General features: G+C 35.3%; 1 long non-coding RNA gene across 1 annotated transcript in view; it reads left to right on the plus strand.

The window, feature by feature from the left end:
• The window catches only part of LOC127945878 (uncharacterized), a 38446-nt gene that overhangs the window by 5465 nt on the left and 8960 nt on the right, over positions 1 to 24021 (plus strand). The window contains exon 2 of the long non-coding RNA XR_008150966.1: positions 20162 to 20250. This is a non-coding gene — a long non-coding RNA (uncharacterized LOC127945878). The remainder of the gene's footprint in view (positions 1 to 20161; positions 20251 to 24021) is intronic.

Genomic DNA, 24021 nt, shown 5'->3' on the forward strand with positions numbered 1-24021 from the left:
GTAGAACCATGTGTTTTATTTTTGAGTTATGATAAATTAATATTGTGTTTTTTTTGTCTGCAGGTAATACTAATATATATTCACATGAAGATCTTTGTTGCTCATTAAGGTTTTTCTTTTATTTCCTTCTTTTTTTAGTCTCTTAATTTCTTTAAAAAAAAAAAAAATATATATATATATATATATATTATCGTTGTTTGCATACTATGCACTAATATTGAAATATTATTACAGTTTAAAACAACTTTATTTGTAATATGTTCCTGTGATGGCAAAGATGATTTTTTTGCAGTCATTAGTTTTCAGTGTCACATGATCCTTCAGAAATCGTTTTAATATGCTGATTTGGTGATCAAGAAACTTTTGTGACAAAAACTTAATTAGTCGGATATATGCTGCATATTTTTAATATTATTAAGAAAATTACTACTTTTATATATATATATATATATATATATATATATATATATATATATATATGTATATGTATATGTATATGTATATATATATATATATATATATATATATATATATATATATATATATATATATATATATATATATATATATATATATATGTGTATATATGAAAATTTAAATGTCCCTTAAAATTGTCCCTTAACAGCACTTGAGCTACGTAAGTTTTTATAAAAGTTTGTGTAGAATCTGTTGATCATGATCTTCATCATAATGATCCAAAGAAAATCTAGTGCTTAAAGAATACTTGACCGTCTGTACTAAGTGTCATATGATCAGTGTCATGTTTTCATATTTGATTAATAGTGACCTCAAAATAGTGAATATTAAATATATATTTGTGTTAGAATCTACAAAATGCCATGGTTTTGTCTTTTAGTTTTTATGTATATATATATATATATATATATATATATATATATATATATATATATATATATATTTATTTATTTATTTATTTTTTTTGTGTTTTTTTTGGGGGGTGGGGGGGTTGGTTTTTGGTCTCATGCAGTGGGATCCAATACATTTCCACTTTTGTTGCAGGCTTCTTTGTCCACTAGGGCAGATTGAGGCACACCTTACCTCACACGGGTCATTCTGTACAATAACATTTACGGATTTCGTTTGGTCATGTGTCCACACAGCCCAGATTCATGACCTTTATAAGAATGTGCTCTGTCTGTCTCAGGCTAACAGCTGCTGATAGTCTTGGTCAACTTTGTTGCGCTCATGTTTGCTCAACGAATCCCAGGGCCATTTGGAGCCTCTTCCCAGAGTGGGTTGGATTTCCACCCAAAATCCACTCGAAACCCATTTTTCTTGTTTGAAAATATATGCATGACTACCCAAACTGATTAAAAGATACACAATTCATTATTTCCCACCCAACCTGCATCCCTTTCCTACATTATACATGAACGAATACCAGTGTTTCCCCCTGAATGGAATCAAACCCAGGTTCATTAATCAACGCTGGCCCAAGGGGGCACATTAAAATGTTTCTTAAACAGTGCGTCAGGCGAGCAAGTTTGACCGAGAGCTAACATAAACAATGGAAGCGGTGAAAATGGGTGTGTTAGCACAATCTACATAACCGTTCCAGCGGTTAAATCACTCCTTGTTGGTCTTCCTTACGCGATCTGTGGAGCTCAAAATGCGTGACTTTAAATTACAGCGAGATTCTCGTCACTGTAAGCCACCTCCATTGTGCCGGCACTCTCCCTGTCTTCATCAGAGCCGGCTGTCCAATGGGATTACTGTAAGCCTGCGGTAGGAGCAGCCGACCCGCCACTGATCAGAAATTCATATCCCTGGATGCTAGATTGCTCCTCTCCCCATTTTGCCCTTGTGACGGCAGAGACTGCTGTCATGGTGTCAGACGAGGTGGGGGGGGATTTTTGTTTTGCATTCGCAGCCACCCAAATTTCGCTGTCCAGCACATGATCAGAAAAGAAAGTAAATGAATAGTAAATCACTCTGTCAGAATATGAGAATCGGCGTGCCGTGGAAGAGAAGAATCTCTGGTTGGAGGAAAAAAAAGAGAATATTTGTAATGGCTTCCCTACTGCAAACCTCCATTTTGACTGACTGGCCGCTTTTTCTTCTTCTAGATTTTTCCATTTCTGCTCCCTTCCTATAAATGCACATCCAGTCTACATATACACATAGTTTGTGTTTATTATTTTAAATTGAATTGACAAACTAAACCTTTTTAGGTTTTATTTGTGCAAATGTGACAATTTTTGGTGACAATTTTGGGGGCCAGCCGAGCACAAGGTAGAGGGAATTAATCACAGAAATAGCAGAAGGTCACTGACTGGCCCCCGAAACATCACGGTGGGTCATGAATCTCGGGGCCACGGCTTCATACACACACCACACTTGTCTTATCCCCCGTCTGCTTTTTTCCCGGTCCAAGAAGAGGCTAGCTCACACACACTCGCTCAAACACAGTGAAATAGGGCGGTTCAGAAGATGGAAATGTTCTGGTAAATATTTTTAAATGTCATCTCTCTCTCTCTCTGTCATGTTTCAATCAGTGAGTTGCCAAAATATTGCATGAACCCTTGTGCCGTCTGGTTGTTTTACTATCTCATCTCCGTGGTTGCTTGCAGTGTGCATGTAATTTGGGTTAAATTGCGGTTGCTGACGGTTACTGCTGTGTCAGAGTTTGGAGTGCTGCTTTAATAATTCCATGTGCTTGTAATTCTGCGCCGTTCCTGATGAGGGATGTATTGTTGTAGCTCAGGGGGCACTGACTGCCCATTGTAATATACAGGAGGCGCCCTGTTATTTCCATCAATTCAATCTCCCTGCGTTAATTCTCCTTTTATAAGTGTGAGCGAGTCACGCCGACTGACGTTTAAGATGAATAGATTTACATTGAGCAGTCTCTGTTATTTTTTTGGTGGTGGTGGTGGTAATCAACCAGGGAGATCCATCATCTTTAATCACATGTGGGGCAGTTATTAGTATCTGCCATTGGCCAGCCAGGAGTGCACATTTGCATGAGCACAGAGTGATGTGTGTGACAATCGCAGTCAAATGTTCATTAAGGAATCTAATTTGCTGGTAGAGGCGTCATTGGGTTGCTGATGCTCGTTCGGGGCAGTGATGTGTATAAGCCGAAATGTTCTGCTGAGGGGGGTCTTGCGCCTGTTAGAGCGCACTTTCCTCAAGCTGAGTCTTGGCGTTGGATGCTACATGGTAATAAGCCTGGCTTGCTCTCACAGCTCACAGGGCTTTAACAAACACAATGTCAGTCAGCTGCTCGTAGCGGCTTGATCGACATGCACATTTCCTGTGCTCTGATTCTCTTCATCTTTTCCCACACTGTTTCTGTTTGCATTCTGATGAGAGCATATGCAAGGAATGTAGTCATTTGACTTTTTAGTGTTCAATACTTTTTTTTTCATCTTTAATGTTGCATGATTTTATACAAAAATACTGTATTTACATGTTGTGTTAATTTACTGTATAACAGAATAGCTTTATGTAACATCCATCAGTGATATTCACTTGCACGCACACCTACTAAAGTACTATGAGATATTTTATTTAAATGTGTAAGATTTATTCCGTTCTACTCCTCCTCACAGAAACATATGGTTTTATTTTCACAAGCACCACAAATGAAAAAAAAAATATATATTTTGTTTAGTCATATTCAAAGACATTTTGCAAATATGTTAAGTGAAAACTGACATAAATGACATAATTGTTAATTATGGACTGGGAAAATGCACTTTTGTGTTTGAACTTGATTTGATAAATCTTAAGCTAAATTTTCTTTTTTTGGGGTATGATTATAATTTAAAATGAATATGTGCAATTGGATTTATATTTATGCAATTAGCAATACTATTATTGCTTATTTACATTTTAAATTCACATTCAAACTAATGGGCCATCATAAAAAAAGTGCATAATATTATTAAAATTATATGTATTTTTTTATTTGAACCAGAAGGTAGCAATTTTTTTTTCCACCCAAGCTTTTAAAACCTTTTTAAATTAAGCCTTTTTTTCCCTAAGAAAAAAAAATCCTTTCTGATTTAGATTCCAAGCTTCTTGCTTTAATATGAAGCACATAGGTAAAAAGGAAAGAAAATGCATCCTCTCTCTTTCTCTTTCTCTCTCTCCCTCTCCCTCTTTCTCTGTGGTTGAGATGAGGCTAATGAAAACAGGGTGTAGGTTTCCTTCAGCTCCTTTCATACATTTTAATAAAAGGTGCGGCAGACATTTTGGCTGCTACCTCCACGCTGTCCCCCTCCTCTTCTTCCTTTACATTTGTCTCCGAACGTGTGTGTGAATATATGGAAATTCAAAACACCTAACTACAGGGATTAAGTATAATCACATTGCCAGTGCATAGAGACTTATTTTACAGTTAACTGCTCAGTTTTGCAGTAATCCTTAGATTATTCTTACAGTATTACTACACCCTTCTTTTGAAGACTACTTCCATATGATGTGGATTGTGACAAATGCTTATTTGCATAGTGACTTTTAAACTGACTTAATGTAGTGTGGCTTATTGAAATTAACCATCATCTCTGCTCATTTTGAACTAACACTTCTCACTTGTAGCTCCTGTTTTTCTTTTACAAAGGGTTTAAAAAGCAGTACAATCGTGGCTGTTTGGGTCTCGGTGTATTTAATGTCTCCTTACAGAAATAAAACTGTCAGTGGTTCCACCGTGCCATGCAGCAAGAACTCCACTGAGCTGTTTTTAAGGCTGAAATGTGCATGCAATATGTGTTGCACACACCCCAAGGAACTCTGTTACTTAACATGTAGACCATTTGCATGTTTTCCTATGCATTTTCAATAGGTAACCCTCTAACCCGTTGTTTGCATGACCAATAGATGGCAGTGTTTCCCCAAGCATTCCAATTGTAGGAATGAGACAAGAAAAGAACTTCTTGAACCTTTTTTCCTAATGGAAAATTGTAAACAAGGCATTCTTTAACCACAGCTTCTTCAGATCATGAAAGTGACGAGCGCAACTGTTTGAAGTATTCGAGTCGTCGAGAGAGCATTTGTGATTTTTAAGATTATAAGTGTATTTTATGATAAATGAAACCGAAACGTAAATGACTCTGAAAATGAGGTTGCTATTTATTTCCTCGCTAAATCTGCTTTTGAGTAACATGATTCAGAACAAATTAGGATTGTCACAAAATAATTTGAAAATTCACAGAAAAAGCTCCCTGTAGTTTCCAAGCTAGGCTTGAATGATGATGATAAGAGTCATAATAATAATAATAATTATGCTGCCCCATCTTTATAGTTCTTAAATCTACAGTTTGCCCTAATCAAATCCATTTCTAATTCCTGTGGATTTCTTCCTGTCTGTACCAGCTCTGACCCTAAACTTTAGGATATAATGTTCTTAATATCCAGATTAAATTCTTTAATCTGTTCTAGAACATGTGAAATTATTTCTGCAATATAATGCAAAAGTCCCCAGAGCCCTCTGATTGCAGTCCAAGGCTATTACTATTACTGGCTTTTTATTTTCTCATATGACCAACCCACAATCAAAGCCAAAAGCCACGAAGGTGGCATTCTGCAGTTATCTCCACTAATGAAAGCGAGATTAAAATGAGGTTTTAAGATGGATTAACAGTGCCCACACTGAAACAAAAGATCTGAAAGGGCCTTAAAAACAAGCTAAATCAACACACACGTTCCAAAGCTTCATTAGCATAATGTTAAAACACTTACACTAAATGCTTGACAGGGCAAGAAAGGCTTTAGAACCGAGCACATGCATGTCAGCCTTGTGTGTAAATCAAGCTTTCTCTGCTATTTCACATGTAGAACTGAAACCAGCTGTGTTCTGAGGGTGAAATTTGTGTTTTATATGCAGACAAAGATGACACACACAAGCTCACACACACACACACGTACATATATATCCAGTGGACCGTATAGGGACTCTGCGTTAAGGCTGTGCCCTTTATTCTTGGTTTCCCTGTAGCTTCCGAGCCTGATGAACAGCTGTTTGTAATGTACTCTATAGAAACAGAGGTTCATAAAGAATGTGTTAATCCCTATGAAATGCTTTGAGTAAAATAAAACACAGATTTTAGGCACTCTTTTTGGTAGTGTGTGTATTAATGTATATATCTTCTTCCTGTCAGCTCAAGGTGTTTTTAAGGTCCCGCGTCACGGAGTGTGTCAGCACAGCAGTTAGACCGGACAGCTGCTTTTTAAAAGCACTGATAAGAGGCACCCTGATGCTGAACATTGCAAATTGGAAGTGAAGATTGCCTTCCTGTAGACTTTATCTTAAAGCAGTAAAACAAGAAGCTGTGACTACAACTGCAGGTATTGATTTCGCAATTTCAGCAAATTAAGAACAAGACAGAAAACCTATTTAACCTTTCAGTGATTGCTATAGGTACTTTTTGGTGATGTTGAGGCTGACATTTAAATTAGCCCCCTGCCCCAGTTATAGGGGCTGGCACCTGACTCCCAAACCCTCTGCTGATTATCCGGGGGGGAGCAGGTTAGGCATGAATATGGATGACTGTGTATGTTCACCCCCCTATATGCATTACAATGTCACCCGGTATATATTTCGGATGTATAATATTTCCATCTCACACATCAATTCATGCATGTGGCTGCAGCCATGTAGTGCAGTAATAAGGGAAAGGTGGCCATCTGCACAATAATAACATCTGTGCAATATAAAGAATAATGAAAGGAATAAAGGACAGTCAAGGTTGCAATTGAATTAAGGCCCCAAATGTGAAATAATAAGCATTTCTTTTTAAATTTGACATTGCTTCTAAAGTCTAACACTCTGTAGGAAAAGAAACCACACATGCAGAGCAAATCTGGCTTCTTATTGTTGCTTAACAAATCCGAGTGACATGAATTTCAGCAGTTTATGTTTTGAATGTGCGAACTGTTAGCCATACAGCTTGACGCATGCCACTTATGGAGATATATTTGCGAAATGATTGATGGCGCGCTTTCGCATTTGGATTGTTTTTAATATTGTTGATCAAAACGAATGGAACACAATAGGGATGAAGATCAGTTTCAGGACTGCACCTGGTTCAATAGTTTTGTTCAAATCAAATTGTACAATATTATTTATAATAAATGGCTCTAATATGGGGAGAATGATGATGGAGGAGAGTCGAATATCGAGAATTATTCCTCGGGAAAAACATGGTGGACAAAAGCTTAAGGAGAAGAAATGAAAAAAAGTGAGTGTGAGAAAAAAAAAATCAACACCACAAAATGTGTGGAAGGTGCTTCAATTCACCATGGGATATTAGTAATCTTAATTGGTACAAGTGCAAATGACTTCTTATTCTGTGCACAGAAGGTGTCAGTCTGGAGGGATGCTTGCTTTTTAAATGAGCGGAACAACACTGAACATGTGGGAGAGTCTCTTATTCATTGATTGCCCCTTGGAACGGATGGCTGCTAATTGTTAGGTGATTAACATGGAGTCGTAATTATGTCGGCCCAAGGGGGCGATTACTGTTTCAACATGCCATATTATCACAGAACGGAGCTTCCAGGCCTCGGATTTGGAAACAGATGGCATATTGTTAACAGCAGCAAGCTGTAAAAAGGCGCCAGGGGAGCTGTTTCTTTGTTTCAGCCTTATTAATTAAGTGCTAATTGTGTGTAATTATTTGCAACACTGCTTTCTGAATAGAGTAGTCAAGTGGCCGAGGGTCGTAGCTTCCTAGCGTATGGCATAAATGTTTTTTTTTTTTGTAGTGTTAAACATGGTGATGATTAAATAAATGAACATACTGTATTAAAATATTTATATTAAAAAATCTGATATTATTATTAGTAGTAGTATTGCTCACTTTTTTAGTTCTGTGTTTATAAAGCATTTATTTTAAATGGCTTTTGGCAAATCCTTACACTTTGAATGTAGTGTTAAATATGTTTATGAACAGCAAATAAATAAATGTATTCATTAATTCTAAATGTTTTTTTTTTTCAATTTATTATTATTATAAGCATGTATTTGTCTTAATTTATAATGCATTTATTTTCAGTGGTTTCTGGTCAGTCCTTAGACTTTTAGATATAGAGTTAGATATATTTCTAGTGTTAGATATATTTATGAATTGTCTCCTACGTGTATGCTGTGTATGATACTGATCAGTCTTCAAAATCACCTTGGCAATATTTCAAACATTAACATCTCTTTTTAATGGAAATGTCAGAATTTTGACGCCATATTTCCACATGACTGACAAAGACAAGATTCCATGAGCTGGATGAAGTCTGTTATCATAACCTAAATCACAGGTGGACCAAAATATGCCCTTTTAAATTATTATTATTATTTTTTGTAAACATAATCAACATGGAATGTCTTGGTCCATACGTAACTAAACAGCTCATCTGTGAAAATGAATTAATGAAAAGCATTATCATGCAGCTGGATGATAATAATATATTTGTGACCATTAAAAAATATTTTTGCATTTAAATGTATCTGTGACTCATGCTAAATATATTTGAATATTGTATTCATGCTGAGCAATATGTGTGTGTGTGTGTGTGTGTGTGTTTTATTTTTATCTTTGAAATATGAAAAGCAATAGTACACATCTAAATGATGTGCTTTGAATCTGCTCCTAAAAATCTCGGATGTCATGTTGCATAGACAGGAACGATTATTTTATTCTGACCTCTCCAGAATTGCCTCAGAGAATAGCTCCAACAAATATACCTTTTCGTAGGAGCGACGCACCACCATTTTCTTAATGGCACTGTGAGGATCTCAACTGAAATATTTTGCGTGATGTACATTTTCGTCAGTAAATGCTGGGAGAGTGAATTGCTAACAGCATGTAAAAGATAAGGCTCCCTAAATATTCAAGACTTGTACAGTAGACGCTGCTTCAGAATCCCCCCTCGAGTCAACTGCAGAATTAATTTCAGCTGGCAGCATCATGCTGTGGTCATTTTGTCTGGAGAGACATGTTGTTATCTTGATTTGGCCATCACAGTTCCAAAATGAACACTCAGCATGCTGGCGAGCGCTTGAATTTAAAACATAACTACAAAAGACTGCCAGTTTCCTTTCAGAATTTATATAAGGGGAAAAATCATGCAAAATTACAACTGCCATCAAACAACATGTCTAGAGCGAGGAGAAGCAAACTGACATAAATGCCACCTATTTTCATTTCCAAAGGAAAGTCTGACGTTGTGTAGCCTGAAACAGAAAGAGACCAGTTTATCCATGAACGTATTTTATTTAGCATTATATAGGATTTGAGTATTAGCAAAAGTTAGTAAATTAAATGGTTGTTCCATGTTACAGCAAAGTGCATCAGATTTAAATTGAAACCTAAACTCCTTTTATGATTTTTATATATTTGTTTAAATAAAAGTTTCTTCTGATCTGATAAAATTTTAATATTGAAATACTGAACGTGACGCAGTAAGTACATTTTTGTCATTGAGAGCAGAGAGAGAAAAAAAAATCTTAATTAAGAATAACCGTTTATCTTTATTTGGATATATTTTTCTTTTTAGGTTGCACCAATAATTTGTTTTTCTCTTAAAGTAAGAACTGACCTAGTAATTAAAATGTTGCAGAGATTAAAATGAACATTTTCCCATTTCAGTCAGATTGCGAAGGGTTCCCATAATCAGACGTTACATTTTAATCAGGTAAAAATGGAATATAAACGATAGATTTTAGTACAAACCTGTATATGTAATGTTTTCACAGAAATCCAATTCTTCGGCATACTAAGAAGCTTAAAGCACAGATGCATTGATTCAGGATGAAAAATGAAAGTGTCTGATATTTAACATGCAGGATTATGACCAGATTTCCAAGAATATAATCGAAAACACATACTGTAAGTTGTCTTTCTGTCCTCCCATAACTTTAATACATGTGCAGTATGCAGGGAAAACTGCTGTGTAACTATACATATTTCTCTAAACTGTGATGAATTATAGAAACTTTAGTGTTTTCTTAACTGTCCATTTGAAAGTTTGAAAATGAGCTAAATAAAATTAAAGTGATCTTTTGCCCTGCGAGCAAGATATCAGCTTAATTTACATACAATCTATAAACATCTGCAGTGTGCTTAGTTAACACACATCATGTGTGCCTTTATGCTAAAATTCTGTTGGCTTTTACTTTGGCTTACAAATTGTGTGTATAAACTATCATTCAGTGTCACCTTTAAAAGAAATTAATACTTTTGCATTAAATTGATAAAAAAAAATTTTTTCAAAAGTTTTGTATTTTGGATGGACTTCTAAATTTCTCAAAGTACTGGCTGCTTAAAATTCAGCTTTACATCACATAAACCACATTTTATAATATATATATATATATGTAATATTATACATATTATACATCTTTAATATGCTCTGTATTTTTGCTCAAATAAACAAAGTCTTGGTGAGCATAGGAGACGTTTCAAAAACAATCTAAAAATCTTACTGACCCCAAAATTTGAATGTGTATATACTATTTGTGTGTTTTTATATCATTATCATGTTTGTTTCAATTCAAACGACATTTTCATATTTAACAGCCATCATACTTTCTCTATAAAGTTTCTGATTATTGTTCTAAAAAGTTTAGAAAAAACACTTGTCAGTTAGGAATTTAACAATCATCTCTAGACCAATGAAGCCTTTTGTTAAGGACTTTAAAGGTCTCCATAGATTTTTCTCTCTTTGTCCTTTTGTTGTTTGAAGCATTGCAAATGGAAGTCATGGTCTTTATGTCCTTAAATTGGTTTCACACTTCTCCAACACTTTGCTCATCCAAATCTGGCCATGATATATCATTATCACTACTTTTGGAGGAAATCCATAGGATCAATACATTTGCCGACTTCTGGGCTTTGGATTGCCTACATGCTGAGCGCTTTGTTACACCACAAGTCAAGTAGATCGAGCCACAGGCAACCGCAGCCCGACACGCAGCTTCTAGCTGTTCCTGCTCCTCATTCAAAGGAAATAAGTGAAGAAATGTCAGGAGTTAGTACTCGTCGATTCACTGGGAAAATTTTGTTTTGTTTTTAAATCTCAGTCTTTTGCAAAAATTATAATTGACTGGTTGAGAGACTGAAAATAGCTTGTCAAGTGAACATGTTTTCAGTCACATGTGCCGTAAGTCTAGGGAATGACGTATACATTTTGTAATTACATTTTATTTATTTATTTTTTTTCATTGTCTAGCTGTAATCATCAGTGACCCCATCATTTAAAATGCAGTGGTCAAGCTCACGGATGGATTGATTGCTTAGCTTTTTTTCTCTCTGCATTAGTGCGCTCTGGTCAGTGAGAGCCAAAAGCTGGGCACTTCCGAAGTAATTACCATCCCGTAAACAGGTCAGCAGTGTGTTCGGCCACAGCTGCTGCCACTGCGGTGGTAGACACTTCAGCCAGCTAAGCTTCCAGTATTGATTGGGCAGTCTGTGACATCTCCTAAGCCATGTCACCCAACTGAAAGAAGACTCCAAATTGTCCAATAATAAAGTGTTGGAAGTTGTAGCTGCTCCCTCCTGAGACTTGCTCATGTTATGGTGGGGGTCGGGGGGGACACCTTCAGGACCATCAATCCTCCCTTGAAGGCTCAATGTAGTGCTAAATTAGCCAAAGGGAGAACAGAAAGACCACTGGACATCTGTTACAGACCTTTGACATATTTCCCCCATGCTCATTTATTTAAATGCTGCTGTAAAACAGCAAAAGCCTGGAGGAGTATAATACCATGGATTTACTGTTGAAAAGAGGCAGATTCAGGGAATCTTTTAAATCCCTTATGGCAGGTCTATAAGTGCAAGGACCGGAATCCAGAAAACAATGCCAGATGCCAAATCAACACAAGATTTGGCCTTTTTTTTTGCATCTATTTATTATTATTATAATCATTATTATTATTATTTATTTTTTTTTTTTACTGCAACAAAGCACAGTGATAAATACAAATTTAGAATTAGTTTGAAAAACCTTTACTTTCGATTTGTTTATTTGATTTCATTAATTTATTTTTTATTTGATAATTTACTTCATTTCATTTCCATTTTTTGTTGATTTTTTTATTAAATGATTTATTTATTTAATATATTGTAATTAATTTTTTTTATAAAATCTAAATATGAACATAAATTAATCATTTCTATATTAAACATTCTAAGCATTTTTTTCTATCATCAGGGCAATTTTAAGCTTAAAGTTTCTTTTTTAAATTGACATGCAATTAATTAATCGGCCTATTATGCGTTTGAGTTTTTAATCACTTGACTGCACTAGTTTGTATCACATGTGCAATCAACTATATTGGTTACTTAATAGAGACTACCGAGTGACATCAGTTTTGGGTTAAGTTGGTGTTTTTCTTATAAGCAGAGATCTAAGAAGACATGATTTTAAATACTCATTGGTGGCGACTCGAAAACTCCCTAAAAGCAAAGCAGTAGCCTTTTCTGTGAGAATTAGGTCTTATAAAGGTCTTGATTGGCATGTCATTGACAGTGGTGTAAACACAAAGTGACTGAACTAGAATGAGACATAATCATTTAACAGCACAGTTACTTTCCTGCGCCCTCCACCTAGCAGAATGGCTTGATTTATACGCTCCTCGTTTCCTCCTGCCCATGTAAAAAAGGGGGGAAAATGCCAGTAATTGTTAGCTATTTCATGTTGATTCTGGTACTTTTTTGATTGCTCTGTCCTCCCCGTTATGGGCCAGCGAGCACACAAGCGCCTTAGCTCACTTCATAGCAAAGAGCAACAAGCGTAGAAGTTGTTGGTGTAAGAACGGAGAAAGGCATCCACTATAAATATTTAATCCGGTACGACTGGCTCTGGATTTCAGCTTTGTCTTTCATTGGATTACGCATTTAAGACTTCAAAAGATTAATGGAACTGCAAATAGAAGAGGGCTTCTCATCTCCCCACCGCATCTCCAAGATAAATGGAAGAATTACCATACAAATATCTATTTCGAGATACTAGGCTTTGTTGAGCGTTTCGAATGATCAAAGAAGTGTGTTTACAGATCAACGTGTTTTCATTCAGTGTTGAGAAAGCGAAATTGTATAATTTTTTTGTTACTCTGAAGTCAGCCACATTATTGTATTATCAGCGTAGTGAGGATGCCCGTTTGTTTGGACTCACTGTCAGTTAATTAGAAATCAGTGAAATAGCAGTTTGCGTTTAAGGAGATGATAGCTCTGTTTCTGCTCATTGATTTTGCATTATTCCTAAAGACATACCATGGTTCCACTCAACGCTAGGGGTCTATTGGGAAAACCAGGTAAAAGGACTGCTGATGTATTTAAAATGATTTGCAAAAATCAATTGTTTTGTCTTGCATAAAATGCAAAGCATGGATGCGTGCTGCTCCCGTGCTTCTCCATCGATGGGCTTACTCAACACAAACTTTCTACTAATGATATATATCAGCTTTTAACACAATCCGATATCATTTCGGTTTGTCGGGTAAAAGAATATCAGTAATTAACAGCTAGGACCAATTTTAAAATGGGATTGGCAATTATTAGTATTTGCCCAAATGTATCTTACATCTGATATATTGCCTCCTCTTTATTTAGAAAATCAATACAAGATTAATGAGATGAATGCTGAATCCACCAAACCCTTTCTTTCATATATATTTTTTTAAATATGTATATGTATATGTAATAGAAGTCAGATCTGGAAATCATTTTGTGTTTTTGGGCTTTTTTAGAACTAGTAATAAAAATTAAAAAAGATACTGGCCATCTGGCGAGTAACACCATTTCATATTCTGAACAAATCAGATTTTTAACCCCTTTTTAATTTTATTTATTTATTTTTGCCACTTGGCATTAATTTTAGCCTCTATATAAGGGTGTTTGATATTAACCATTGGTGTGCCGCCATGTGTTCTTAAAGTCTGCGTGAACCGGAAGTTTGCGACCGATTTTACTTCTGTATTTTGACGTACTTCCGAGAGAAACGCAGAAAGCAGAGGGTGTGGTTTGTTGGTTTTTTTCCTCCACGTGCTGTCAACGCTCATGGGGCACTGACAGTTGGAGGGGCGTGCTTAGGCTCATGCCTTAGGTCAGTCTGTTGACATCACAGAAAGTATTTCTTTTTGGAGGGGAGGAGCATTCTCAGATTCGCATTAAAGATTACGAAGACAAACACATTTTTTTTTGTGGATTGACTTGCATGGATGAATTCACCACAAAAATAGCAATGTGTGCTAACAAAATATAGTCAATTTTGATTTCATGTGTACTTTTAAGCAAACACATGTCCAATTAACACAGGCGTTAAAATGACGAAACCTGTGAATGCATTTTTCTTTTCTTTTTTTCACATAATTTATTTAACACACATTCAGGGATGTTACAGTGTCAATTACAACAATTAACATATTGCCTAGATGTCAGTTTCCCCATGCCACAACATATAAAGACGATGAAAATCATTTGAAATTTGTGTCAACACAATATAAATAGAACACGGCAGCAGTCTACTGTCAGGGATTTGTGACCTAAGGTTGTGGGTTCGAGTCTCGGGCCGGCAATACCACGACTTAGGTGCCCTTGAGCAAGGAACCGAACACCCAACTGCTCCCCGGGTGCTGCAGCATAAATGGCTGCCCACTGCTCTGGGTGTGTGTTCACGGTGTGTGTGTGCACTTCTGTGTGTGTGCACTTTGGATGGGTTAAATGCAGAGCACAAATTCTGAGTATGTCACGACGCTCACATTATAGATCAGTGGATCTATATTATTTTGTTGCGTGGCGCAGCTCGCATCCAGTGTAGACATGGTGTAAGGAATCATTCATTGTTTTCCCTTATAAGGATTCCCTCTTCGCCACCCCCCTTGCTCCAATTCCAACACAAATCAACCCCCCCCCCCCCCAAATCAATGTCATCGTCCATCGCGATGTTTCAGTGTAGACATCGTCCGATGCCATATTTGTATCTCCACCCCCCTGAACAACTTGACACACTCCGCTGCACATCTTGTCCTCTTGGCTTGTCTCTCCAGAAAACACGATGGACTTAGTGAAAGACAAAAGCAATTTCCATCCAATCTCAGGAGCCTCATTAGTATGATGGGCCCAAATGAAAGTGTGTGTTTATTAACACAGTGGCAGACCGTGCTGTCAGCGTGCCTGTTGACATTAGGATTTGACACTCATATCAGAGGCAGCTTGTGCCTGGGATCAAAATGACAAAATATTTGGTGCACTTAGATGTACTTTCTTTTTTTACATATATAATTTTTTTCGTATGCATCGGTTTGAACTGATTTCATTCATTACATAATCATCAAAATCAACTACCTTATTTTAATTGCAATAGACTATCTTTATACTAAATTTACTAGGAATATTTGCAGTTTATAATATATGAGAATATTTGAGTTTATAATAATACCAAAGGTAATATCAAAACATTTTTGAAAATATTAGGTAATTTCTTTGTCATTTTTGTCTGTTGCATATCAAATTTGGCAGTACTGCATTGAAATTGCAGTCTGGGAAAAGGCACAGCAAAAGGTTTGCCATCCTGAGAGTCCTGCTTGTAAATTGAACAACATAATTCTTTGTAATCTACCTCAATAAAATCCATAGACATTGTAAAAACATTACAGCGCACGTGGCGCTGGCCTCGGACCTCTGGAAAAAAAGGTCTTGTTTTGGCAAATTTGTGAGTGTTGCTACCATTTACGCTGATCGATACCCACATGTCCCTGTATTGATCCTCACATCTGTGAGGGAACTTGAGAGAATGGATCTGTTTGAGTTTTCATTTAGACCACACATCGGGATCAAGAGAGATCAGCACTAAAGAGACTAGTGAAGGTCTCTCTCTGTAATGCCATATTGGACATGACAGTAGAAGAAAAGGGAGATAGAAACGGTCAGGTTTATTTATATCCTCGATAGCCCTGTTTATGAATCGCATGAAAGGGTGATCACACCGTTGAAGGTGATAAGTAACTGCAATTTATGTCAGCCCATCAAGTGTGACTGATGGTGTTTGTTAATTAGCTTAATTGCCAATGTAAATATTTAATTAGTAATTAAAAGCATCCTCAGTCTATGATTACATCACTGAGACAAAAGTCCTCAATGCACTCAAACTGCATCAGTCTTTATTTGTCACAGGCCATTTGAAAGCGGTTAGGATTACATCAGGATTCATTACAGAGCCCCTGAAGACATTATGGAAACAATCCTTACCACACAATTTCTCTTAATTAGTTGATGTCAGATCAAGCATATTCAAGACCAATCATTCCTCTCATTTAGAGTGAATTTGTGTCCGGGAGGGCTTTTTTTTTTTTTTTTCACACCCCTATCCCTCCTGTCGCACTGATCTCCCAGAATGCCCAGAGCTTCCTCATTAATCTCAGCACGACAGCCCTTGACCATTTGACTGTGCGTGTGACTTATGCGAAACAAAATATCCGGCCGCCAGATGATGATGGGACTTTGAAGTGGCACTGACATTATTAACATGTCAGAGTGTCACTCACGTGATACCTGGACAGAATCTGATGAAAACCAGTAAAATTGAGGTGGCTTCTATTCATATTCGGGCGTTTTAGTTAATTGTTTAGGGTGTTTTGGTCTCTCGATGTGAATGTTTGATTGTGTGTGTCTGATTTTGCGCGAGACGTCTGAGGAAAATCGAAATGCACCTGTCCTCCCTCTTGTATTTTTTATTACGTCTACTCTGGCCTCTGATCATTCCGCGATGTTTTAATCATGATGCCACTTGTTTGTAATTATAAACACCTACAAGCTACATATATGAAAAAACAGTTTGATGGAATTTGAGCCTATGGGTATCTCACGTTTGCTTTGAAAACAGCGCTCCTCAACATCAAAAGCCGGTCCTCTTTTGAGGTGTCCGTGTTGCTGTTTGCATATACCTTTAAGGCCTTCAGTTTTGAACAAAAAAGGTCAACATTTGTTTTTGATGCATGGAGCCAAACAGGCCTCTGAGGCCAAAGGAGAGAGGATTACAACTCATAGCCCATCCCCTTTTAAAAGCATAGAAATTAAAATGCACCCAGAACATCGGAGGACTTTAACCTTAAAGAAATAATGAGTTTACAAGCTTTTCCTATCAGAAACTAATCAAGTTGTTGTTTTTCAAGTAACGTTTTTTGCGTTAATTTACTTTATTTTATTAAATTATATTACTACATGTAATAAACAATTCATAATAAATAATAGCATATGGAAATACTTTTTAAAACATTTTTTAAATATATTCTCAACAAACAAAAAAAGCTTTTCCAATTAAAATTAACTAATATTGTTGTGTTGTTGTTTTTTACTTTGAAAATAATTTTTTTAATCTATTTTATTATAATATTACTTGGAATAAAACATTAATGAAATATGAAAATACTTTATTTAGTTGTTTACTTGTTTCATTATTAATAATTTTTGTCAAGTTTATTATATTATATTATATTATATTATATTATATTATATTATATTATATTATATTATATTAATACAATCTATCAAATTAATGGCAGATTATTTTTATTGTTATATCTCTTGAGTGGATCAAATAAACAATAGTGGACTTCAACAGATGCCAAAAATATGATCAACATTGTCTCTTATGAAGGATTAGGAGCTCAGATTTAATCAAGTAAATAGATCTCGGGACCTCCATATAAAAATGCATCCTGGTGCTTTGCTTCAAATTAGATACATTTACAGCTGCGCCTACTGTCATCACAAGATTGAAATACATCAATTTACAAAGTAAATACTAAGTATTCATTGGCAGAGACCGGAAATGTGACCTGTTGAACTATGAACCTCTTCCATGTTGTGTGAAAGAGTGATTTAAAAACATCATAAAGTCTGAGATCATTTTAATGTAATTGGAAAAAATCTAAATCCCTTTTCCCTCAGTGATCAGTCACCTAGTGAGATGCTATGGCTTAAGAAAACTATGCTAACATTTGTTCTGTTTTGCATTTTTCTTATTTAATATAACTTATAATTAAAAAAATATATTCATTTATTACACTTCTGGGTGTTTTTATCACACAGTCGATATTAAAAATGTACTAATATGCACATTGACCTAGAAATAGTGCAAAAATGTACATTTCTTTTCATTTAACGTCATAATACTTCTATTTAAAATTGGTTCACATCCTAAAATTTTAAATTTAAATTTGATTTAGATTCCCAGATCTTCAATGCAATCTCAGACATTTGATCCCCACTATATGAATGGGAATATTTACCTATAAAAGAGTCATTTAGAGTTGTTCTGAAATACATAGATTGATCATACAATTCCATTATTCAAATGAGAAGGAAGGTAATGAGAAGGAATGATAGAATGAGCTTTTTGTTGTATTTAGTGTCCTGTCATTGGTAAAGGTCATTGTCCACCCTTTTGCTTTGAGCAAGCTCTATGTGAGGATAATAGTTGCACGTAGTTTTGTACCCAGTACACCTTTGATTTCAAAAGAGAAAAACGACTGAAATGCTTCAGGTAGTGTGAATGAAAAAAATGGATTTATTTGACAGTGACCTTGGTTGCATTTCAAAGCAACTGAATGGCCAACATATGCTTTTTTTGGCCGAGCCAAAACTTCTCGGTGTCTCTTGAGTAATTTCCTTTCACCTGTAAACACACACTTCTGTTCTGGTAAAAAATATTCACAGTCAGAAAAAGAAAAAAAAAAAAAAAAGGTTAGACTTATTTGATAGTCATAAATATTTTTTTTCATTACAGTAAAGATCAAAGATCTTACAGATTTCATTGAGTAAAGATCAAAGTCGTGCTGTATTTCTGAAGTAGCACTTTGCCTGAAGCACTGAAGCATATATTTACAACAAATCTTGTTGCTTGTGCAAGGTATTACTTTAATTTTATTGCTCTGATTGAAGCGAGGGGAGCGATATGTTACACATATCCTGCGTAACCTTATTTGCTATCACAATTTATATCGTGTACCACCTGTTCCTTATTTTTATTTTTGCATCAAAATGAAAAATTATTTTCCTTCATCTATAATCCTCTCTAATAGTCAACCAGCAGTTTTAATCTTTAGATGCATTTTAAATCCAAGCCGTAATGTCTTAACTCTTTCACAGGGTCAAATATCTTAGCAAATAGAGCGTAAGCTTTGTTTTATATGAACAAAGTACATGATTAATACTGAAGAATGAATCATGCACTATTCATATACAGCAGATTGGATAGTGATGAGGATTAGATTGATAGTTCCTGGCCTACTTTTTCATATGACATACTGATATTGCAGTTTAGCAAAGTACAGTTAAAGAGAAACTTTTAAAAAAGTGTCTGCCTAGCCAGAAGTTGTGAAATGAATATCAGTAACACTTTAAATTACAGTATTGGTTGAATTAAAACGAATTACAAAAGAAATATGAAAGCGTATGAAATTGTTTTTTTTTTTTTTAAGATTGCACTGTATAAAAAATGTAAATAAATCATATATATATATAATTTAATTCAATTAATATTAAAATTTATTTATTATGTCAATACATATCAAAATACTTTTTTTATTAACAACTTTAAAGCTTTTCCAATCAAAAGCGAATCAAGTTTTGTGTTTTTTATATTATTTATTTATATTCTTTTATTGTTTATCATATTTCTTTCTCTTTTGAAATCAAATGTGCACTGGTTACAAGTGTGTGTATATACATATATATATATATATATATATATATATATATATATATATATATATAATCATAATAAAAGGAAATGAAAATTCTTGTTTTTAAAATTTTCTTTTTTAAAAACAAGCAATAAATAAGTTTATTTTTTTTACTTTAAAAGCTTTTGCTATCAGAAACTAATTAAGCTGTATATTTCTTTTTACTGTTTTATTTTTAGTGTATTTATTTTTTTAATTCTTCTTCTTCTTCTTCTTCTTCTTCTTCTTCTTATTATTATTATTATACAGTGTGGTGAAATTTGTTTGATCACCTTTTTCTTTTTTTCAGAGTACAGCTTTGTGAATGTAAATATACACATTAATAGAACTGAGAGCTGCACAAGATCCAATCCATGCAAATATATACAGCGATCATTGTGCGTTTTGCGAGCTGTGACAAAAGTTAAAGTCGTGGATGTTTTGACGCAAATATTATCTGATGTATATGTATTTCAGTGAAGTGTTCACAGTGTGGTTTCTGCGGACGGTCTTCAGCAGCAGCAGAATCCTCGGAGAAACTGGCCTGACTCCTGCGTCTGTGACAGGTAAGAGAAGAAACCAAACAACTCACCGTAAGACAAGCAGAGAGCAGCCCTGCACAATGCGCCCCTATTTTTTTTTCCTTTCTTTTTTGCGGTGACTAGATATTCATTTTCACACCTCGCTTCTCCATATTTATGATTGCCCATGAGAAAATGTTTTATTTATGCTGACTTCTTTCATAAACTGGACAGCTTCTTTTTTTTTTTCTCTTCGTGTGTGTCAAAACAATCTCTGATTTATAATTTATGTGATTTATGATCGCTATAAGCTATCAAAAAGAAGTAGTATTTCTGTGAAGTGAAATCAACTGTTTAGGTGGTTTATAATTCACTGTCTGAATTCTTAATTAGTCTGTGCAACTGAATGACCAATGTTTCATTGAAACTTTTTGAGCTTTTGTTTCAAAATGTGTTTTTGAATTCATATCCATATAAATGTTTATAAAAAACCTTTTTAGAGTGAGCTTTTGCCTTTAGGTGTTTCTACCAGAATCCTTAATGTAGTGTGTAGTTATGCTATGTTATGTAATCTTTGCAGTCTATGCCATGAGCAAAGAGAGAATAAAAGGGAGTTCGAGATTCGAGTACATGTTCAGTTCTCTGTTTATCATGTCACCTGACCTGCACTTTGAGCATCTCTCACCTTCACTCCAAATGCTATGCGGACTTATATAAAGTATTCTGCTTCTGTGGGTGGAATTGTTTTGTGTAAATGTATTTAAGGCCTTGCACTAATGTTAACGCACCGTGACACTTGACTGCCATTTTTTGACAACGATACAGTAATGAATCAGTGTGATCTTTTTGGCAGTGGAACGGATTCTTTTTTCCTGTTTGCACATGATTGGTGATTTGTTAGCAGGTTTATGCGGCTATTATCATAAAGTATGTCAAAATATTTGAACCGTGCCTCTGACAAATGGAACTCACTGTACTTTTTATGTAAAGCGCTAGTGGTTTTCACTTACTGTGAGTTTCACCTTATGAGGCAGAGTCAAATTGACTTTCATGTCTGCATTGATTGTAGATATTACACAATGCAAATATGTGTCCAAACCTGGCTATTTGGCATAATTGAGGCTTTTTAACAATGCGTTGTGTTCTGCTGAATAGCCCACCTTTCTGGATCCTTCCTGCTGCATTTAATGCTAAAACATATTGGCAACTGACATTTGTGGACTCCATTAAAAGATTGACGATTACTTAAGGAAAAATTTCTGCTGTCGCCCAGATGCTTGCATTTGATTGGGCTGATAAGCTACAAATGTGGGTGTTTTGAGTGCTCGGTTTGAATTTCATGGAAAGTGCGGAGCTGTGTTTATTTCAGATAAAATGAATTGATTAGTTGTGGTGAATTATGCTTCTTATCAGCATTTTGTTAGCAAGGGATGTAGTTTAGATGACCATCAGACCTTTTCTTTCTTTGTAATTGCTGTAAAATGTGTAATTTGCATCCTAATGCTCCTAATATGCACTCAAATATATAAAAAATAAATAAACATTCAACTTAAATTGTGAAAACCTTACCATATAAATAAATTAGGCCTTTTCAACAAACATAATTTAAGCGGATCTGCTATTATTTTAGAAATTAATTTACATTTTAACGATTACATGCAAATAAAAGGGAGTGAAAAGTTTTCCACCATAATGCTGAATAAAAAAAAAATATTAAAAGCTTTCAATCATTGAACTAGGGCAGATGTTATGAATCATAACATTTGTCAGTCAAACTACTTTAACGAGTCAGATTTGCTAAAGAAATGCAATTGTCACTGGGGGGTTTTCTGCTATGAGAGGTTTTCTCAGGACATGTAGACCTTTTTTAGTGAAGCCAAACCTAGATCAGACCTCATTGGAGCAATAATATCATATTCTCAGGAACATCTCCTGACAGACCAAATCAAGTATGTTTCTCAGGATATTTCATATTGGAATAATTGCGAATTTGTTTAATACCGCACTGTCTGATACAATCTGAATGTCCGTTGTTCTATTAACAAGACTGATATCAGTCTAAATCTTGATAAGAGGAATGCCATTGCTTCTTGTAAAACTCATTTGGTTAAATCTAAGTTTTCTTTGAAATCAGTTTTTAATTTTTTTTTATAACCAAACTCTCTATATTATACACCCTTACGGAAAACATACATGGTCGTGATTATTGATTTGACAAAGTGGCTCAACAAGAGGTATTATAGTCTAGACTACATTGTTTTCATGACTAAACCGTGTGCCATTGTAGCCTTACGTCATTCGTGGCATTGTGGTATATTCTCACTAGTACCTCTAAATGAATGTCAACTTGTTTTACTTCTGCTGCAGCCGATCGATACTTCATTAGGCCGAATTGTCTTGTGTCCATGCAACCTTGAAGCTGTGGCTTAATTACCTCCAGTTTTATGCAGGGGGCTCTGGATGTGAGGCAGGCTCAGCTGTGTCCCCCTCCAACAAAGCCTCTCGGCTTCCTAAAGGTTGGGCTTAGGGTGGGGGCAGAAGGGTTGGGGGTTTCGAGGAGGTGGAGATAGGATCCATAGATTCAGCGAAGCTCAGGGGGCTGCCGTTCTTTCAAGTCGCCTGGCTGTTTTATTCATTCCAAATGGACGATTGAAATGAGGGGAGATGAACATTTGGAAATGTCACCAAGCTTAGGGTTTGATGGTCTGGCTGTGTGTATTGTGCAGAGTGCAAATCGAATTCCCCGTCTGTCCACCGAAAAGGTTCAGGCTCCGCGGAAGGCAAAGAAGAGGAGAGCGAAGGGGAGGAAAAATGGAACAAGGAAAAGCAAAGCACTGATAAATTTGATTTTCACAAACATGCTAGATGCAGTTAGGCAAATTTGGGTAATTTAGAATTAATGGCTATCAATGTATCATTCATCTGTAGGCAGAAAAGCCAGTGGAGGAGGGGGACTGGGAGTGCAGTCAAATGGCAATCATGACAAATGACATCCCCTGTCTGAGAGCCACTTCTCCTCACTGGGCTGATTTGTCATCTCCACTTTTGACATTTTTCATCCTAGTATCAAATCACAATGACAGTCTGATATTTTCTAATTCTCTGTAGCCAGGAGCACACCAAAATAATGCCTTATATATGCCTTCGCTGCTCTTGGCTGCAGAAAACTGCACAAAACCCATATCAGACCCGTCCTTTAAATATAGCATGCATGTTATATAAGCAAAGTACACAAGAACAATTTTATAATTAGTACTTTTGTTAGTAGTATGTTGTTTTTTGCATGATCTGTTTAACATGATGTAAATTGGTATCCAGTGTCATAATTTGTGGCATAATTTATAAATATATAACATTTTATATTATGTGTGTGTGTTATTGAGATATGAGATTAATGCGTCATACAGTATGATATTATGTTGATATTACTTAATACATAATAATTAGTCCACAACTAATATTTATCATGTATGACCTGGAATAAGCATCTGATCATGGCCTTAATCAACCTTCTTGATTTTGGTGCAGTGTGTATGAAGATGATGATTTGTAATATTGTTTCTGTGCGATGGTAATGATATTTGACATTTTAATTACAATTTTCAGTTTTGGAAGAAAGTTGTATCAGCTGTGGAAACAGTAAAAAAGTCGAAAACTGTTATAAAGTGACCTAAATGATGATGAAGAAATAATAATAATAATAGCAACAATATTAGTAATAATAATAATAATAATATATATTATAATTCTATAAATATAAATTGAAATTATCAATTATCATTATTAATACTAAATTCTAAACCGTAAAATTCCCCT

The sequence above is a fragment of the Carassius gibelio genome, chromosome A24 (assembly GCF_023724105.1).
Source record: "Carassius gibelio isolate Cgi1373 ecotype wild population from Czech Republic chromosome A24, carGib1.2-hapl.c, whole genome shotgun sequence".
NCBI lineage: Eukaryota > Metazoa > Chordata > Actinopteri > Cypriniformes > Cyprinidae > Carassius > Carassius gibelio.